The sequence below is a fragment of the Silene latifolia genome, chromosome 7 (genome assembly GCF_048544455.1).
Source record: "Silene latifolia isolate original U9 population chromosome 7, ASM4854445v1, whole genome shotgun sequence".
Classification (NCBI taxonomy): domain Eukaryota; kingdom Viridiplantae; phylum Streptophyta; class Magnoliopsida; order Caryophyllales; family Caryophyllaceae; genus Silene; species Silene latifolia.
The window spans coordinates 21,038,627-21,061,386 of NC_133532.1; the positions used below are offsets into that span (position 1 = coordinate 21,038,627).

The following is a 22,760-nucleotide window of genomic DNA, read 5'->3' on the forward strand; positions in this document are numbered from 1 at the left end:
TCTCTCTAGCACTCACTTTTATCTTGCCCCACCACTCACCAGCCGCTTCCCTCAGGTAGAACGCAGCTTGTTCTACTCTTATCTCATCAGGACAGTGTACCAGGTCCAGTATGTTCTCCATCTCACGATGCCAGTTGTCAAGAAGGTTTGGCTCCCCGGTACCCTTGTACTCTTTTGGGTTAAACCTCGCTATATAAAGGCTGATCTTAGAATGATCAACCTCCTTATCCTTTCCCACTCTCTTTAGGGCCTCCGTAAGAGAATCCTGATGCTACAACATCTTAACGACATCATCGATGTTCATGTTCTCAGCTCTCGCATACAAAGCGTTTTTCTTGGGCGGCATCTTGAAACTATATAAGAAAGGGTAGATATAAACATACGCACTATAACCCCAAAACACGAAAACAGACTGCCCAGAACACACTCAATCGAGTGCCTAAACCTACTCGATCGAGTAGAGGCTACTCGATCGAGTGACCACCATACTCGATCGAGTGCCCCGACCTCAGACCCCAAACCGACCTTCTGATCTCTAACATACTCGACCGAGTAGCACAGTCACTCGATCAAGTGACCCCCTACTCGATCGAGTGCCCTATGTACTCGATCGAGTACCCCAAAACACAATTCTGGTTATAAAAACATCAAATGCCCACTCGATCGAGTCAGACCCACTCGACCGAGTACCTCACCTACTCGATCGAGTACCCCCTACTCGATCGAGTCATGCTGACTCGTATATACTACCCGCATGTTACCTCTCATATCCCAACATACTATACAACTTTATAAACTCAACATTATAATCTAACTACGCATGCGATTCTACACAACTCCTCATTCAATCATCAAAACAACTATTTCATGTTATCAAATGCCACATAGTAAACATCCATCATGCTTCTTTATGCAACCAACATACAAACACACCCCACAAAATTTTTCAATCATGTTTTCAATCTCTACTCCCAACATCCAACAATTCATAACATATATCGTCACATCACATACAAACTAGTAAACACCACATACAACTTTGACATATACCCCCCATGTGACCGGTTCAAAATTGTAGGGCGAGTTCGCGACTTTAGGACGTCTCCCAAGCCTTTGCATTAGCTCCTACAACATTTACCCCGGGTTCATTTTAATTGACTCCCTATATTCATTAGGTTCATTGGTTACAGGTTTCAGGATCGTCGCTCTGATACCATTTTGTAACACCCCCATACTCCAAGTGCCTTACCAGGACCACTCATGTATAAAGATGCTACCATCTCGGTTGCCCAAGGCGATGATAATCATAAGACAATAAGGAAACATTATTTAAATAGTATAAGTTTAGTGAAAGATTACAATCCAAAACCAAATACCAAAATACGGTTACATGTTCTCAAAACCAACTGTCTGCTCTACTAAATGAAATGTTTAAATAACTACTCAGGCTACAGCGGAAGACTCCATCATCTGAAAGTGGCACATCCCAGCTATCCCATGTAACTCGACTCATACCTGCTCAACAACTGCTCACCATCCCCGAATGGATCACCACAGTTTTTAAAACAATAAACGGGGTCAGTACTAATCACACAATTTCTATAATCCAACAACACAACAAACAACACAGCTCAATCACCACAGATATACTCCGAACTCCATCACCAACTCCACAATACTGACTACACACTAAAGTGTGTAGCCCTGCCAGAGTGCCCATCGCAACAGGTCAGTCCACGCCGCCAGTGGGGGACCGCAGCCATTCCCACCTAATCCCCACTCATCTCCGTTGAGCGATAAACCCAAATTCCTTAATGTGCACATCCCTTATGTGACGGGTTCCACAGAAGGCGAATAATGGGCATGAAGCCACTCCCACAAGTGACTCCACTCAGCCAGGGACACACCCCGAAGAACACAGACAGATACAACAATCACAACTACTAAACAGCAATCAACATCAACAACCGTCACAATAATTGTATGATAACAATCAACAAACACAAATCACCACCAACACATTATGGGACTAATACTGAGTAGGGAAACCCTACCTGGAAAGCAACACAGTCAGACAATCTCACAGCTGTTATCAAAAGGCCTCTTCTACGAATCCTCCTCCTAACATACAATCATACAATTACTACCAATCAAGAAACACAACAAAACCCCCAAATCCCCAAATTAGGGTTTAACTAACTTTAACAAAATACTATAAAAACAGTACATAGATCTTACCCTCGACGCAAGGATTACAAAGGTATAAAGAAAGACGAATTCCGACCTTCCAAGCTCCGGGATTTGCCAATAATGCGATTGATGCGAAGAACGTAGATTGTTTTCTCTTTTGAAAGTAATTAGGTTTGTAAAAGTGTATTAAGAAAGTGACGGAAGTGTTTATATATTAAATCGCATTATTAACAAAACCCGACAAATCATCCCCCCGTAAACCGGCTACACGATCGAGTAGCTGACATACTCGATCGAGTATCGAGGTTACTCGATCGAGTACCCAACAGGTCATAAACTGTTTTAAATCGTAAAACACCCTTACTCGACAGAGTAAGGCCCACTCGATAGAGTACCCAGAGGCTCATAAAAACGTAGTATTACAAAGGATACATGTGGATTTTTAGTATTTGATGTTTTTTTGACATATTTAGTGTTTTTTTTATTTAATTTAAAGAAATTAAATTATTTATTTTTCTCTCCTTTATTACACTTTTTTTACCAACCACTTTCTTATAGATTTTACTTGGTTCATTTCGGATCCTTAATTCTATCTCGGTTTTTAAAAATCGTTTTAATCTTTTCTCTCGATTTAAATTTTATGTTTTTATAAAAGAAATCCGGAATTCGATTTTAAAACCCCTAAGTTTACCTTGACTTTCCATTACATTTTCATTCTTCCTTTTTGTATTTCATCTTCCCTTTTTTATTCGCATTTTGAGGCGTGTGTTCACCCATGGACGGTTCAAAAGGATGATTCATGTCAGCCGACCCCAAATCATTTTGGGATTAAGGCTCTGATGTTGTTGTTGTATTAAGAGAGCCTAAATGGAGAACAAAGTAGGTGATCTCCATCATTTATTATCGTACATGATCTAAACATACACGTACTACTATTAATCAATGCACAACCATGAGAGCTATATAAATATGAAATTATTATCAGTTACATATAAAATTATACACCATGAACAGGCAAGAAGACAATCAATCTCTCCATTATCCCTGAGGTTTCCTCCTCCATTCAGAGCACCCTCGGTTAGTTTCAGACCCATCAGAAGATAATTTTAATAAATGCAAAAACTGAAAATCATCATCATCGTTTCTTGTCGTTGAATATACTCCATTTTTTCCTTTAAGAGGTGGGATTGATAGAATTTCATCAGTTGTTTCTGCACTTGTCAGAGAATCTACAACATCATCTTGTTGACACTCTTGCCTATAATCCAAGGTTATGCTTTGTAAGTCGTGGGTATCGATTATTTGTTGAGGCATACTCTGGTGAAACAAAAATCAAGTAATCAATAATCAATTAGCTTCATAGATGCATTAACTCGAATCCTTTTTTGATAAAGGATGCATGTAAAGGAAAATTTCCTTGCTATTGCATGAATCGGAGTTTGGTCAGCCTATCATCAAACTCAGTTAAACGCCGACCTATGCATCACAGCTTCAGAGACATAGGAGTACAATTGTATAATTTAAAATGGCAATTGCATTATCATAAAATATTCAACGTTTTTTTGGCTTAAGTGTGTCATGAATATAACAAAACGCGTTACTAAAAATTCTTATTAGATAGAGAAGTGATAATGGTTGACACAATTAGCAGAGGCATGACTTTCACTATTGGTCATCTGAAAATACCTCCTTCATTCCATAAGAATCTTTCTAGTTTCACTTACACAGCCCCTAAGACACCATTTTAACTCGATTTTCTTATATTGTATTAATTCATTTTCATTTAAAAATATATTTAGGAATGACCTTTTTACAATGAATGTAAATATTTTATTATAATGTTTTAGTTTTTATATTTTTAACTTTTTTTAATGGTCAAAGTTATTAAAATTTGACCTCAAAAGTCAATTAAGAAGATAATAACGAAATGGAGGGAGTCAAATCTTTGAATTAGGGTAAGCTTTTAGAGTATACTAAGTTGTATGCCCTTATTATATTTCGTGACATCCAATCTCAAACAGCGTAACTATACTACATATCTTGTTAACATATCTATTGTACTCTTACAAGTGAAGAAGCGGTTTCCTGACAGTTATGTAAGAGGAAAGGAAACAACTAAGTACTTACCTCTAAAACCCATCTTAAATAGGTGACATTATTTACATGTCGGTTCATATCTATGTCATCTCTTCTGGGCTGTTATATAAATTAGTAAAATTAATGTCGCGTCAATCACAATGAAACTTACTAGACTAAGAAAAACATAATCGAAAACAAACGTACTATAGCATATGAATGTTAAAAAATCTTACCATTAGTCCCGATTTTGAATGGTGACCAAGACCTGCCAACTTCGAGATCTTTCTCATGATTTTGTTGTTTTCTTCGGGAAATGCTAATCTACGCAAATTCTCACATAGAACAGATAATAGTTCGTTATCATCAAATCAAAAAAGTGGCAAGCTAAATTGTAATGTTTTTGGATTTTGGAATGGTTTACATGGGAGATAGTGGAGAGAATATTTTGTGATGGAGATGTTTGATTTTAACTGATTTAAAATGCCTAAGATTACATGGTATTTATAGGTTAACAAACAACTTTTTACTTTCTAAGATGTATGCATGAGTATTCTAGATTTATAGTACACTAGTATAAATCCAGTACAATGCTTACACGATGTTTACAAAGTTTTACGTTTTAGTAAATTATTTATAAACTGTAAATTGACAATTCATTATTTTTGTAACATTTCTCATCATTGTACTTTGATTTGAGGAAAAAAATAAAACAACAAAATTAATGAAGAGATTTAAGTAATTACATAAAATGTGTATTTTAGTGAAAATATTTTTTAAACAAAATTAATGATATTATTTTATGAGTTTTTTTAATAGCATGTCTTTTAGGTACGACTTATTTTACAAAGAACGAAATTTTGATCACAAAAACCTAAAGGAAAATCTTAAATAAGGGTATATAAAAATTGGAAAGTAGGTAGGATATTAAATCAAAAATAGAGGATGTGCTTTAAGCAGGAAAATTTGGAGCTTTTCTTATTCTTTTAATATATAGGGGATTGATCGTTCTAGAACTTACCCTAGATAAGTTCATGAACTTGAATTTACTACTTAACTTTAGAAAAGTCTGAATATCTCAAAAAAAGTAAATCGAAAATCTTTTTTCGATCTTGACACCCCAAGTTTCCGTATAAGCTAGAGTTTTTAAGAGCTAGAAATATGCGAGGGGAGAATGGAAGTTGTTTTGTTGGGTTATTTCCTACCTAAAAAGTGAATGCTTTGAATTATTTGATTGACGTCTAAGACTCCGAGTTCAGATCATATATCTCACTTTTATTTGTGTTCACTGTCCATTACCTTAATATCTTGACACATCACACCTTCAATAATAAAAATGGTAATTATTTATAGATATCAAAGTGATTATATGTCATTAGAAAAAGCAATATAACATAAGATGTGACACAAAATGGGATAGAGAATTTGAACTGATAAGACTCCTCCTATACATGAAAATGTAGTGCATCCAAATGAATAGTAAGAAATACTATTTTTGTAGCCCAAATTCCCATTTGTGACGGCACTATTCTGTCGCAAGGTTGTGACCTCTCTTAAGGAGCAAGTGGGATGGGGTTGTGAGAGATCAAAAACTTGTGACCATCACAAGCAAGACCGTCTATTTTTGTAGTGCGTTTTTTTTTGTTATAGTGTTTGTTTTTCAAAGTGATAGTCGCTTGATGCAATTATCGGCGCAATTTTTGTTACGAGTTATCAACAAAAATCTTTATGTTTTTCCAACACAAGGCTATGTATATCTGAATGGCCCGAGATTATTCGGTTGTAACTTTTACCAACAAAACTTTGTAGAGAAAAGCACTAAAAAAGGTTCCATATCGATCAAATTAATTATTCTGTATAAATATAATCATAAAAAAAAGCTAAAACAATACAACTTGATATTCAGATAGTCTCCCTTATGACGGAGGTTCCATTTTATCGTTAAAACGGGTTAAGTGTAGGACTATTTTATATAGACGAGAGACTTTTATTATTTCCTAGATATTTTTTTTTGTCTCATCTACGCAGATGAGTAATACTTGACTCGTTTTAACTATAAAATGGATACCTCTGTTTTAAACAAGAATTTGTACATGATCTTGAGAGTATTATGTAGTAAATCAAGATGGTTCACTCATTCTTATATCCACTTCTAGTGTTAAAAAAAATAGAAGTCAAAAAATGATTTTTATGTTATTTTTATTATAGTCTCATTAGAAACAACCTCTATCTTTTATGACTCATGGCGTACACATCCGACCCCCTTTCACACACCACTATCAAAAGCCTTTGTTGTTGTTGTTGTTGTTGTTGTTGTTGTTGTTGTTGTTGTTGTTGTTGTTGTTGTTGTTGTTGTAATCTGTATACAGTCTCTTACTTCTGATAAGTAGTATTTTGGTATCAGTTTAACCCCTATTTATATCTTTATTTGACTTTGATTTGATCTGCCTAAATTGTCAAACAGCTCATTTATTAGTTTAATTACTTATTTATAATTTAATTATAATTATAATTATTATGAATAATTTTATTTTAGATACTGCTTTTGTTTCTTTAATTTTTGAAGGCATCGGTTCAAGAAATCTGGATTTAATAAGATGCAATAACAAATTGTGTGCATGAAACTTGCTTTATGATGAAGTACAAAGACAAGGGATAATTTTTCTGGAACAAAATGGGTCGTGTGTCACGATTTGGACTGGGCTATTTTACCGTTCCTACAAATTTAGCTTGCATTTGGGCCAACATTTCAAAGAAAAAGAGGGCCTCAATCTCTTAGACATCAACTTGATCACTAATGGACCATTTTGTCATACATAATGCATGGGCAATAAGGCTAATTGGATGAGAATTTTAGTCTAACTTTTAATTAGTTGGAAATCTCAATCGATATTCGGCATCGACTGTTGGAGCTTGTGTCCTCCACAAATTAGTGTGATAACGTTTACCTAATAACGGTTGGCTTGCTAGAAAGTTTGACGTTATTATCATACAGATGGCGGTGATCAACTGGTCCCTAAAGGTCACACCTATAGGATGTGTTTGAGAAATGTGGTTATAGAAAAATAATCACATTGATGCCCAATATGACTAAAAAGTTAGTCAATGTGTTGATGAGACAATTATTTAATGAAGATTAAATAATATTAGTTGAGACGAATTAACTGTCAATTCGTAAATTAAATATAATAAGTTATATTTAATTAAATGTATATAACTAGTTTAGATCCCCCGCAAATGCGCGGTAAATGTAGGCCTTTTAATTTTTACTGTGTTGCTTAGTAGATTTTAGATTTATATCTCATAAATTTTTATAAAAAAATAAAATCTTAAAATTAATCAAAGAATTGAGTAATTCCATGAAGTGTGTTTTTTTATGAAATTATTTTAACTACCTCAAATTATTTTAATAAATTTTTTTTCGTCACAAATTTAATAATAGGAGATACAGTTTATGTGTATAGATTATAACTTTATACCAATTTTGTTTTATTTTTGTTAAAATACTATATCTTTAAGTTTAATGATGAAAAGATTATTTTAAATGAAAAATTAGTTTAATAAATGAAAATTAAGTTATTTCCATATATAAGCTCAAATCACTTTGGAGGGAAAACAATAGAGAAGTTTTATTCTCTTATTATATAGAAGGATTTTTACATTATATTTTACAGTGTTATTATTCATTTAGCCATGACATATATTTAATTTTAGCAACGATTTAGGTGTATCATATATTTAATTATAGCAATAATTTTAGAGTATATTTTTTTATATTCTTACAGTATATTTTATAGTGACATTATTTATTTAGGCGTGATATATGTTTAATTATAGCAATGATTTAGGTGTGACATATATTTACTTATAGCAATGATTTTAGAGTATATTTTTCACATGTTATAATGTTAGGCGGGAAAAAACGTAGAAACTCCTATTCATTTAGTAAATAGGGGATGTTAGCTTGGACGAATTAATCTGTTAATTCGTAATTAAATATAATCAGTTATATTTAATATCAACAAGATGAATGTGTCATACTGGTAATAGTGAGGGTACACAAACCAAGAGGTCTTGGGTTCGATCCTCACTAGATGACAATTCAACACACTTTATATATTTTTAGAAAGACCAAAAATAAGGAGAATATACTCCTTATTTCGGTCAGTTTGGCCGAAATTAGGAAAGGATTATTCTTTCCTAATTGACTCCATAATTCGGTCAGTATAAGAAAGAAAGGGAGATGTTTATTCTACCTTAATTCTTTTTCTTGACCTAGCCTCTCTCTCTCATCAGAAAAACACAAAAACAACTAAATTTTACAGAAAATTTTAGATCGATTTCTAGCATAATCAAGGGGCATATCTCATATCGTCTTGGGTGCAACTAATAGGCGAATATCAATTTTGATATTGTTCTTAGGCTAATTTTGCTAGGACCGAAGGTTAATTCTAAATCCTTATACTTTGTTTATGTATTTTGTTTATGACTATTGATCATCATTGTTAAACTCGTTATAATCCTTCTAGTTTAAGGGAAGTATACAGATTATTTCTCACAAGTGGTATCAGAGCACTAGGCCACGATTTTGAATCTTGATGATTTTCATAAATTTGTATGTGAACAATGAGGATTTTCAAAAAAAAATTTAGGGTTTCGAAAAATTTTTGGGTTCGGCAAAAAAAAATTTTGTGCCGAATTGTTTTTTTTTTTCTGCCGTTTTTCTTTTAAGTTTGATGATATTTTTCCATTTTATTTTTCATATTATTGTTTTTAATCAGTTAAAATTATCATATGAAGAATTGGTAGTTTTTGATTTAATGCAGATTAAGTTAAAATTAAATGGAATCATCATGTTTATGATAAATAGATTGTTTTTGCTATATAGTTTTTGGCATATAAATTAATCATGTTCATTATTTCATATGCTAATCATGTTCTAATAGCAAATGTAAACAATTTTGTCATCAAATCTTGTTTTAGGGCATATTGCCGCAAAAGAAAGAAAAAAGGGGCAATTAGGGTTCTTGTTTTTTTTAGCTATAATTTTTTTTTTTTGGGTTCTGCTACTGTTCACGGCAGAATTTAAAAAAAAAAAAAAAAAATTGGAAAGTTTTTCCTTTGTTTTCCTAATTGCCGAAAGGAAAAAAAAATATTTGGAAAGTTTTTTTCCTTTTGTTTTCCTAATTGCCGAATAAAAAAAAAATAAAGGGGGCTGTTTTTTTCAGCCGTGTGCAGCTGGATTTTAATTAAAAAAAAAATTGTTGTTTATTTTTCCAGCCGAGTACAATTAAAAAAAAATTGGGTTTTGCTTTATTTATTTATTTGGCCAATTAGTTATTGTGAATCGGTTCACAATTTAAAGATACCGAGTTATTTTAAAGCAGTTTAAAATTTTGACGGATAGAATTCATATTACAAGTTTAATATGGATTAAGAATGAAATTAATGTGATTAATTGTGGAATTGTCACTTAATTTAATTTAAATAGGTGGTTTGGATAAATTAATCAACATAATTAAGGAATTGTGTTATGTATGTTTAATTTATTTTAGTTGATGCTTTTAATTTTGTTGAATGAATCGAATGAATGATTTTTATTTACGTATTTATTTTTGCAATCGGTTGTAATTTGTAATACTTAGTGTGGCCTTAGTCAAATTATGTTTTCGTAATGAAGGAAACATGATTTTTATGTAATTATGAGATCTCGAATCTCCTTTATTTTAGTTTTGGGTTTTGAAATTAGAATGTAATAAATAGGTATATTATGTAATTTTATTTATTGTAATTTCAAAGAAGACTAAAGATGGAGATTGGAGCTCACTCCCGCTACATGGATCAAGATGGAACATCAAGACAAGCTTCTCGGGTCCAAGGATGGATTCCAAACTTGTATTTATTGTTCATTTTGATAGGGTAGGCCACACTAGGACTTTTACTGTTTTTACGTTTTTCATTCTTATTGCTTTTCATTCACACGTTAGTTTTATGCATCATATTCCGCCTAAAACCAAACCACCTACTACTAAAATGCATGAAAATTGACTCATATAGGTTGTATGTTAGTTTTCATGGACATGCAGATGTCACAGTCTTTTTAAGCCATCACCTTAGTTATTCATTCTCGCATGCTAGATATTAGTTCACTTAAAATGAATTAAAATAAAGTTGATGGGATATTCCTCTAAAACGGAAATTGAGATTAGTCTTTATAAGGGCAAACATCTATGAATCCCTTCTTCGTCGGTAGGCCTAATATGACCCCTTCTACGTTGGGTAAGTAGTTGTGTTGACTTAGTTTACCTCAACATCATAGTCCGAAGAGTTTCTCGTGATTATGATGGACTAAAGATAGAATTTACAGAAATTTATCGACCAAGAATTCTAACGGTAGAATTAGCTAAAAGGTTAGCTTATCAATTTACAAAGAATTGAGTCTTGGGATCATTTATATAATTCTTGAGGGAGGTCAATTGTATAAATGTTTTGAGTCTTCGCGTTATGACATTAGTTCATTAGACTTAAAATCAAAACGATGCACATGCTTATTATTTTATTCTTCTTTCGCAGTGTAGAACACGATTATTTTTGATAATACTGTTACAACAAATGGCTAGAAATAACGAAATCCCAATGCCGAGTGTCACACTAGATCGTTCGTCCTGGCTGAAAGTATTCATGGATCAAATGAATCAGTCCACGCGACTGAAGAATGATGGGTCCAACTTTGCGGACTGGGAGGCGGCACTACAGAATGCTGCCATTGCTGACGGTAAGCTCAGGTATTTAACTGAGCCAATACCGGTCAACCCAGGCCCAAATACAGGAGCCGACGAGTCATTCGATTATAGTGACTTCGTTATGGAAGCGGGTGCGATAAAGAACGTACTCATCTTTGCAATGGAAACCAATTTGCAGATACGCTTCATTGCCCAAGGTGCAAACAAGATTTTCACCACGCTCACTAACGAGTTCTCAAAGGCACCGAGAATCGTCACATATGAGCATACCTGTCGCTTCTTTGATGCGAAAATCCAGAAGGGCCAACCGGTTAGCCCACACATTCTTCACATGATTGAGAATGTCGAGAAGCTGGAGACACTGAATTGTAAAATCAGTGAGAGCATTGTCATTGACCGAATGCTTCATTCTCTTCACGATGGTTTTGCCCTTTTCAGGGCGAACTACTACATGAATGACTTGAAAAAGAGTCCTCATGAGCTACAATCCCTTCTCGTACAGATCGAGAAGGATATGAAATTGAGTGGGAGCATGAAGCAAGATGTTCTCACGATTTACAGCAAGGGTAAAGGTAAGGGCAAGGCTCATGGCGACCTAGCTGTAGGTAAGCCAAAATTCAAGAAGCCAGGAAACGGTAAGAGTGCGCCTGGTGAGACTAGTGGCTCACAGAGCAAGACAAAGAGCAAGGGCGGTGACATAGAGTGCCACCATTGTCACAAGACTGGACATTGGAGGAGGAACTGTCCCGTCTACCGTGAGGACATCAAGGCAGGCCGCGTCGTTCCTGTTGGTATGTCATCTTATATTCATATGATTGAGATTAACCATGCAAGTTTCGGAACTTGGGTACTAGATACTGGTTGTGGTTCTCATCTGTGTAATCATTTGCAGGGCCTAAAGAACATCATACCTCTCGAAAAAGGTGATGTGGACCTGCGAGTCGGGAATGGAGCACGAATTGATGCTGCCTCGAAGGGAACATATGTAATCCAACTCCCTAGTGGTTTTGAGTTATTTTTAAATAACTGTTACTATGTACCCAGTTTATCTAAGAACATTATTTCTGTTTCCGTACTTGCTAAAGACGGTTTTACATTTTCAATAAAGGATAATAGTTGTATTTTCTCTTTTAATGAAATGATTTATGGCAAAGCAGTTTCCATGAATGGAATTTATGTCTTAGACCAAACCACGGAAGTATTACACATGAATAATAAGAAATTAAAGGTTGGTGACAAAGATCAAACCTATCTATGACATTGTCGAATGGGACACATAAATGAGAAACGCGTGAAGAAACTCGTCGATAATGGGACTATTCCCGCATTCGATTTTTCTACATATGACACGTGTGAATCATGTCTCATTGGCAAAATGACTCGAATTTCCTTCAAAGGTATTGAAATGCGCGCTAGTGACCTATTAGGACTCATACATACGGACGTATGTGGACCTATGTCAATTACCGCTAGAGATGGCTATAGATATTTTATCACTTTCACGGACGATTTAAGTAGACACGGATATGTCTACTTAATGAAGCATAAAAGTGAGTCCTTTGAGAAATTCAAGGAATACCAGAATAGGGTACAGAACCAACTGGGTAGAAAGATTAAAGCACTCCGTTCAGATCGGGGTGGCGAATATCTTTCAAATGAGTTTGATCAACACCTAAAAGACTGTGGAATCATTTTGCAGTTAACTCCACCCGGAACACCTCAATTGAATGGTGTGTCCGAATGGAGAAATCGAACCTTACTTGATATGGTTCGATCCATGATGAGTCACACCGTAGTGCCTGATTCATTATGGGGTTATGCTCTTTTGTCATTTTGCTCTTATACTTAACCGAAGTCCGTCTAAAGCTGTCGACAAGACTCCATATGAAATGTGGAAGGGAACGGTACCTAACTTGTCCTTTATTCGGGTTTGGGGCTGCGAGGCTTATGTCAAGTGGAGACACGAGGATAAGCTCGGCCCGCGATCGGTCAAGACATACTTTATAGGTTATCCAAAAGGAACATTTGGTCATTACTTCTATTCACCTACCGAACATCGAGTTTTTGTTGCGGCTAGTGCGACGTTCTTAGAGAAAGAATTTCTCGAGAACAAGACGAGTAATAGAACCTTCGAGCTGTCGGAGATTCCAGAACCAACAACCGAGGAACAGATGGAGGAAGCTGTACCTTCAACTGATGATACGGTTAATATTCCTGAGGAACCTAGGAGGTCGGGTAGAGACTCTCATCCTCCGGACAGATACATTGGTATGGTCGAGGAGAATGACGTTTTACTTCTAGAAAGTAATGAACCCGCAACCTATAAAGGTGCTATGGCCTGTTCCGACTCAAAGCTATGGCTTGAAGCCATGCAATCCGAGATGAACTCCATGTATGAGAATAACGTATGGGATCTAGTTGATTTACCTAATAAAGTAAAACCTCTACAGTGCAAATGGCTTTACAAGATAAAGCGTTCTGTAGACGCGCAACCAGATACCTATAAGGCACGACTTGTGGCAAAAGGTTTCACTCAACTGCACGGATTGCATTATGATGAAATTTTTGCACCTGTAGTCATGCTACGTTCCATTCGGATAATTTTAGCGATTGCCGCTTTTCATGATTATGAAATTTGGCAAATGGATGTGAAAACCGCCTTCTTAAACGGTTATTTGGAGGAAGTGTTGTACATGGTGCAACCCAAAGGTTTCATAGATCCTGAGCATCCTAAGAAAGTATGCAAGCTTAAGCGTTCCATTTATGGACTTAAGCAAGCTTCTCGGAGTTGGAATCATCGTTTCGACCAAGTGATAAAAGAGTATGGGTTCACTCGATCGGTCGAGGAACCATGCTTATATATCAAGTCGAGTGGGGGCAAGATTGTATTCTTGATATTGTATGTCGATGACACACTCTTGATTGGGAATGACATTCCTCTCCTATCTTCGGTTAAAGAATGGTTGAAGAACCATTTCCAGATGAAAGATCTGGGTGAGGCACAGCGCATTTTGGGAATCCGTATCTATCGAGATAGATCACGACGGACGTTATCACTTAGTCAGGAGTGTTATTTGGATAAGGTTCTTGAGAGGTTCAGCATGACCAACTCCAAGAAGGGGAACCTTCCAATGACGTGTGGGATGCAGTTGAGCAAGTCTCAAGTCACCCACGACGCCTGAAGGGATTGAACGCATGAATCGTGTTCCTTATGCATCAGCTATAGGATCAATCATGTATGCCATGATATGCACACGTCCAGACGTGGCACATACATTGAGTATGACGAGTCGGTACCAAAAGAATCCAGGTACCTACGGAGGACTAAGGATTGGGTATTGACTTATGGAGGAAATACTAAGCTATGTGCAACCGATTCTGTGACGCTAGCTTCCAAACGGATCTCGGTCGGTTCGTCTTCACTCTTAGTGTGTTGTAGCAGATTCTACTCTTTGAATCGTTGAATTATGATAAGCATGTAGAGCACGTCATTTCCATGGGAATTAAACGTGTTCCTGAGTTGTAGTACTTGATTATGGATTTGATACATTATCTTTTTCATATACTATTTATAACTTCATCGTTTTATTATAATATTTTGTTTTTCATGTGGATTGTCTTCGACAACATTGAACGCCACAAAGTGAACTGAATTACATTATATTTGTTTTGGTCCGTAATCGCCAATGTGAGTGATAACTCGTGCAATCATATTGTGGTCGATTGATGGTGGGTTCAACGAGCCATAAGTCAAACGGTTGACTGATCGATCACAGATGCGAGATTATGACGATACCTCGTAGGACAACTTTTTGTGACAACGTAATGGAGTCCAAATGTTTAATAACATTCGGTGCCAGGTCGTGGATAGGACATCCATTGTGTTCCTAGAGTCGATTCTTTTGACTATCGACTGTCTCTTGAGATTAAGGCAGTTTTTGGGTGACTTTGGTTTCTTTCTCACGGTCTGCCGTGAATCGGAGGCTAAGTATATTTTTTCTGGGTCATTTCATCGTGCTTACATCTGCAGGATTCGAGTTGAGGAAAATATCCAACCCTTATCGGTATAGTTATTTCTCGGGCCACTCGAGGAGTTGTAATGGCGAAATGCATGGCCATGCTCGAATGTTGATTCGTTTATCAGTTAAGTTACTCTCTAGTCGGGGAAACCACTCTTGATATTGATCGCTTGTAAAATACGACCTTCGTGAATTTGGATTTGCAAATTGTTTTACATTGAGTGGGAGAAATTTTATAGGATATGAGAATCGGTTATCGCACATACACTTGTGAGGACAAGTGGGAGTTTGTTGGAGTTTGTGTCCTCCACAAATTAGTGTGATAACATTTGCAAATCTCTTACAAGTTCACAAGGGTATACTTCGTATATTTAATCAGTTGATTAACGTTTACCTAATAACGGTTGGCTTGCTAAAAAGTTTGACGTTATTATCATACAGATGGCGGTGATTAACTGGTCCCTAAAGGTCACACCTATAGGATGTGTTTGAGAAATGTGGTTATAGAAATATAATCACATTGATGCCCAATATGACTAAAAAGTTAGTCAATGTGTTGATGGGACAATTATTAAATGAAGATTAAATAATATTAGTTGAGACGAATTAACTGTCAATTCGTAAATTAAATATAATAAGTTATATTTAATTAAATGTATATAATGTTAGCTTGGACGAATTAATCTGTTAATTCGTAATTAAATATAATCAGTTATATTTAATATCAACAAGATGAATGTGTCATAGTGGTAATAGTGAGGGTACACAAACCAAGAGGTCTTGGGTTCGATCCTCACTAGATGACAATTCAACACACTTTATATATTTTTGGAAAGACCAAAAATAAGGAGAATATACTCCTTATTTCGGTCAGTTTGGCCGAAATTAGGAAAGGATTATTCTTTCCTAATTGACTCCATAATTCGGTCAGTATAAGAAAGAAAGGGAGATGTTTATTCTACCTTAATTCTTTTTCTTGACCTAGCCTCTCTCTCTCTCATCAGAAAAACACAAAAACAACTAAATTTTACAGAAAAATTTAGATCGATTTCTAGCATAATCAAGGGGCATATCTCATATCGTCTTGGGTGCAACTAATAGGCGAATATCAATTTTGATATTGTTCTTAGGCCAATTTTGCTAGGACCGAAGGTTAATTCTAAATCCTTATACTTTGTTTATGTATTTTGTTTATGACCATTGATCATCATTGTTAAACTCGTTATAATCCTTCTAGTTTAAGGGAAGTATACAGATTATTTCTCACATCGACACAGTACTTCGAACCGTCGAAAGATTTAATGAATTTTCAAATTACCTTTCCGGCCCTCCCACCTCTACTATTTCAATTAAACTATCAACAAATAATTTAATCGACAATCGAAATTAATAAGTTCGAATAAATAACAACTTAGTCGAATCAACGAGTTACTAATCGAAACTACGTTAAACTTATCGAATTAAGATAAATAAATAAATAACCGACAATCAGCTAACAACTTCCGATTAGGTTCTGGCTCCAATCAAATAGCAAAAACAAACAATTAAATAATTAATACCAACTAATACAGGCAACTATGTTCTTCTTGAATCAAGCACAAATGACAGACATCGCCAAACTAGGAAACTACGTCTTGATTGAAGCAGATGAATGCCCCAAACTTAGGCCTCACGTCTGAACCTAAACATGGATGTGGAACCACTACATCTCGGCCTAGACTAGGACGAGGGTAATCCACGTCTGAACCTAGGTGAGGGCATGGTGGCTCCACGTCCGTGCCTAAGATTGGACATGGTGTCTCCAAGCCTGGTCCTAGGTGGGGACGTGGTGGTTCCATGTTCGTCGACGACCTCTTCCAAAAATTATTGATGCTTTAAATGAAGGTTTGTCCGTTGGCCTAAAAATGAAGCGATTTTCGAAGTGGACGTAGGTTCGATTTGGTTGCTAATCATGGCAAGAAATTTTTTGAAAATTTAGTGGCTTGCTTGTTGATTTTTTTCTCTTATGATTTTCGTTAATCTTCGTTTGGCATAGCTACAGGATGATTTCAATTAAGGCTTGCTTGTTTGAGTTGAATTTTTCTTTGTCGCCATTTACATTCGAATTTAGTTAATTATTTTGGGCAAATTTTTAATGTTTAATTGGAAATCGATTTTAATAGTTGAATTTGTTATTTCAATTTTTTTAGTTTGTTGGGGATGGAAATCGATTTTCGTAAAGTTTTATGTTAGTTTGATACTCCGTAGAAGAAAGAGGTTTGAGAGAGGTTGGTGATAATTATGTGAGGGGCAAACTTGTCCATTTAGTTAATTTTGCCAACGATTTGAAGTAATATGCCGACGATATTTGATAGCACCCATAAATTGATAGAAGGAGAGTGTGTCTTCGTTTTATACGAGGTCAGTACGAGAGCACAAGCTGCCTCATTTTTTTTACGGAGAATACGCAGCAATAGACATTATACAGTAGTGAGTAATAGTAGTTTTAGAAGCGGAACCCCATTTTTCGCTCCTTTTTATTTTCTCGTCTTTTATTAGTTTAGGGTTAGATTTTAACTATTTGTTTAAATCTTAAGATCTAATCTTTATATATTTAAATTTTTTCACTACTTTATTCCAATCAGTTCCTTTAAGTATGGTATAATTTTCTCACTCTTCTTTTTATTTTCGTTTTTATTTCATGTTCTAATATTTAGATAGTTTTAATGCTTTGTTTATTTATTTAAAGTTTAAGTCTTTATTACTTTAATCATGTTTAGTATTTTGTTTAATGTAATAGATAACTTAGTTAGTGTTAATTTGACCAAGTGTGAGTAGTTAATTTGTTAGGGGTTGGGATTATTGCATAAAGGTTGAGACTTTGTTATATGAATTGGTTTATTCACTTGTGTTTTTGGTCGATTTCATGCTAAATTATTAAAATGGTCTCTTAGTAATAGCTTAAAAGAGTATTATTTAACTAGACCTTAATTTATATTTTGTTACCTAACTTAGTGAGTCAACCTTTATTCTTTATCAATGTTTTTATCTTTGAATTGGGATTTGGTCTTAATTCTTTAATTGCAAACTCTGTGTGCTCTTTGATTGGTAAGTCACCCTAATGACGATTAAGTCATTTTAGTCTTCTTCGTCTTATAGCCAACATAGAAATCCGCGGCTTTGACTCGTTTCACATAGGTTGGATTAGTATCTAATAACGCCAAAAGCCTATTAGTGACTAATTGGGACTTGTACTAATTGCTTGCAAGAGCATTAGTCATTTTGGCCATCCCCTATTTACGTGATTCACTTGTCTTGATTTTACTTAACTTTTACCTTGACCTTTGACCCGAGACTTTATTGCATGCCCCCCGTAAATCCCCTAGCTCCTCTAGTTTATTAATATTTGTTCCCTATTTCTCTACTTAGTTACTTTTGTTTGCTTTCTTTTTACCTGTTATTTCCTATTAGTTTAATTTCACTTTTAAACCAAATAAAAAACCTTTTACTCTACAAAACTAGAACTAAAACGAGACTTATAGCCAAACCTCACCGTCCTAGTGATTCGGTCTCAACTACCCTACAACATAGTTGAGTTACAAATATAGTTTGATAGGCATACACGACAAATGCCTTGCCAACTTCGTATAATATAAGGGCGTAATACTTATGTACAACAAAAAGAAAAAAAAACTTACAAAAAGATGATGAAAGGACTAACCGAAGTTCTTTTGGACAATGTATTACTAATTCATCGGTGATCTGAGGACTGATTCGCTCAAGTTTCCTAGTGTCCATGTTTATCATCCCTAGTTTTCTGAAATGAGATAGGATATGTATTAATTTAAGTACTAAAGGTCAGTAATGTTGTAAATTTTGAAGCTAAAGAATCATTGCAGAAAATAAGAAAGCTGTATTTCTTTTGCACTTCTAATATTATTTTATTTTTCATAAAAAGAAAAGTAGAAATGTCATCAAACATACATGATATCTAGTTAAAGCAAATATTCAATTATATTCACAAGAATTCAACTTCTTAAAGTGAAGATGCAGCTCTGGAGTCAAGAGTCAGGAGTCCTCGATAGATTATCGAGTGAGATAATGAAGTACTTCTACTATATTTCTTTTTGTACAACCATTCTACTGATAGGACTACAAAGACAAGTCCAATGGTTCTCTATATATCAGAATACGGGCAGTGGAGTTTAAAGTGAAGTAAGTTCAGCATTTAAATCATAACCAACAAGGAAAAGGTTTGTGAACTTGACATGTTTATGCAATAAGGATGCATTCATGTTTGGATCGGGGTAATGAAGGATGGAAGGCAAATTTGATACAAGTAAAGAAGCAATAATAGATCCAAAATATTTTGTTTATGAAATCCCGGTGAAATTTTTTATTTCTAATTGTCGCGAGGCCCCAAGTGGTTGATGATGGATTTACCAACATATGGAAGGCGCCATTATAATACCAGATCACCTATCTTTTTCATAATTTTTCTACGATGGACTTTAAATAAAAGACATTAGATGAAATCGTAGAACTCGAGCATTAAAATATTTAACCCATTAATTTTAAAAGAATGTTTTAGCAAAATCACTGATTGTATAGAGGTTTCCAGAAATTATTAATAATGTAGCGGCCTTTCTAAATGACAAATAATTTAGGTGTGGAAGTTGGGAACTGAAGACTACCAGGTAGCTTTTCCAATTACTTCACCATTAGCATAGTCTTTTAGAATGTATTCTCGTCTTATCTTTATTTTACCTTCTGGTTTGATCCATGTTTCTATCTCAATCACATCAGACCTGCTTCAAATACCATTTGTTTTGTAGACATGAAAAACAAACAAAAAATAGATACTTTTAAAGAGAAACAAAACAAACCAATTAGGATATCTATAAATCTCAATATGCATTCGTGTAACCACCCAAATGAGGTGAAGTTTTCTCATGGACGGAGTTGTTCCAAAGCCGTCGTTGGAGAATCCAACGGCTTGAGCATGGTTGCAACTAAGTTCCTGCAGCAGAAATATCACTCACTTGTGTTATTAGCTACCTCTTTAATCGTTTCTAGGGTGAAAAATGTATGTATGTATATATATTATAAACACAAAATCTCATTGAAGACGACACGTATCCGTCACTTTGGAGTGACAGATACCATTTTTTCTCACAAATGACCCAAATAGAGGAGAGAAGGAAGCACATGGGGGTGCCCCCACCTTGTTCCCCCTATCCGTTTTGTGAGTGGCATTACCCGTCACTTACTCCGACCCATTTTCAGCAAGACTAACTGTATTAGAAAATAAAGTTAAAATATTTATAAGTATTTCTCAACCATCAATTGACTATATATTGTCTCTTTCACCAAATAGATGATCGCCATCTAACTTCTTTGAAGGTAAGACCGTTGAAATTTAGGACTTAATGGTCTATAAGACATTATTTAGTTTGAGGTATTTGGAGAGAAAAGGAAATGGCAAATTACATTTGTTTGACAAGCTAAGGTTGGAGCCCTTTGAGGGAAATGAAGGGACCATTTTCATTTTTATAAGCTAAATTCACCAAAGATGATCAATTTCGGAAAAAAAATCGATACTTTATGAACACGTAACACAACCCTAAGAAGATGAGATGTGCAACTTTGGGTCATTATTTTTGTCTTTAATTAATCCCAAAAGTACAAGACATTATTGCTAAGTGGTGGGTTGAATCATTTATAAACATATCACAAGCCTCTTATTTTCCCGATGTGGGACGATTTAATCTCATAACCTCATAGGGTGTTAGAATTGCCCTAGAGTCTCCTCTTATGGACCTGACACAAGAGGGATGTGCACATTTAATGATCCGAGGGAGATGTTGTATGATTGTAGCACGCATGATGCCGTGTGATTGTAGCACGCATAAGACATACCATGTGATTGTAGCATGTATGACATACCATGTGATTGTATCACGTAAGAGGTGTCGTGTGATTATAGCACACACGAGATGTTGTGTGGGTGGAGCACGCCTATGGATTGATATCGGGACTAACACGCTTATCGCATGATGTGATTGTGGTTGCGTTGGTGGTTGCTCGTGTTTGCTAGTGTGGTTGCTACTGTATTGTGTTATGTATTGATTTTTTCTACTCAACCATGGGTTGACGTGTCTATTTGTTGTGTTAAATCTTTCACAACTACCTGCGGTTATCCATTTGATTCTTTCGACAAATGGTGATTAGTGAGTCTAGCAGGTGATTATATGGATGATTTATGCTATGGTTGCTGGCTGGGAGATTGGGACGTGGCTTAGTAGTTGAGTGAGGGTCATTTATTGGCCCTGCTTACAAATTAGTTAGTTTGGGATAATCTTTCACTGTATAGTTTCATCCGTTGTATTGTTCTATTTATAAGACGGTTGTATCAATCTTAATTAAGTATTAAATAGTTCTTTAATCTTTGTTATGATATGTACTGTTTTGGGAAGCCGAGATGGCAACAACCCTATTTACCTGGAAAGGTCTAGCTAAAGGCTCCTGAATAAATGGGAGTGTTACAAAGTTAAACATAATTAAGTTAAATTCAGCTCCTATAAGTCTGGTTCAGAAAAGTTCAGCTCCTATAAATTCAGCTCAAATCCTATAAGTTCAACTCCGAAAAGTTTAGATCCTATAAGCTCAATTCAGTTTAGATTCTATAAGTTTAAAAAAGTTCCAACTCCTATAAGTTCGGGTGTTAAGTTCAGTGCAGAAAAGTTCAGATCCTTTAAGTTTAGTTTAGAAAAGTTAAATAAAATTAAGTCCAAAAAAACATGGCCTAATTCATCCACGACAAATAACAATTGGCAAGAAATAACCCGACTTGAATACGGACCTAACCACATGATATATAACAATAAAAAGAAAGCAGGTGAATAACCTGGAAGAGATTAGCAATGGTTGCAATGGTAGCAGTCTTATTAATCCCAACCTCATAACACCTTATTATAAAACACTCTTTATATGACAACCTATCTTCACTCATGCTGCCTAACCTCAACCTATCTACCAAACTGTAATTGTTTGAATCTCTTGTTTTAAGTGACATTGATAAATTCTGCCGTTTCGAGCATAAAATCGAAACGTTTCGAGGGTATTTGAATTTTATGTCACGTTTCGCAGTTACCCAGAAGCCGCATTGCGTTGAAGAGTGAATCTTTATATTGCATGATTCTGTAAACATCGTATTTCTATTTTGAGCTTTTTTTTCTTTTTTTGGCTTTGGGGGAATTTGGGAAATCTGAATGTTTTTTTTTACTATTTTTGTTGTGGATTTTATAAAAGTTTGGTTCGATGAGATCAATGTGGTCGGGTGTGAAATGAATCAGTGATGGCAAAAAAGTCAAAAATTTGGGATTCATTAAGACAATTGAAGAAAATGTGATTAAAACCATGATTGTCTATGCAGTTTGCAGATTGTTGGTATATTATTAAGACTCCAAAAGTCCATTTTTCTCTCCATTGAATTAATTACAATTGGTGACTTAGACATGTTATTTTCTTCTTCAGCTTATTTAAGATTAGTTGGCACTAAGACTGAGTAGAGTGGATGCAACCTCCTAAAATAGGAAAAATAAATAAATGACTAAGACGGAGACGACATTATCGGTGATTCTTCGATCAATGGAAGGAACGAATCTTCTACCATACTCTTCTCGGAGGTCTTTGAAAATAAACTCTACTTTCCCCATTTCGCTTTGTTTATTCTTGACATTATTGAATTCTT

General features: G+C 35.1%; 1 pseudogene; it reads right to left on the reverse strand.

The window, feature by feature from the left end:
• Positions 1 to 3,154: 3,154 nt before the first annotated feature.
• On the reverse strand, positions 3,155 to 22,238 carry LOC141590948 (oleoyl-acyl carrier protein thioesterase, chloroplastic-like; annotated as a pseudogene).
• Positions 22,239 to 22,760: the final 522 nt, after the last annotated feature.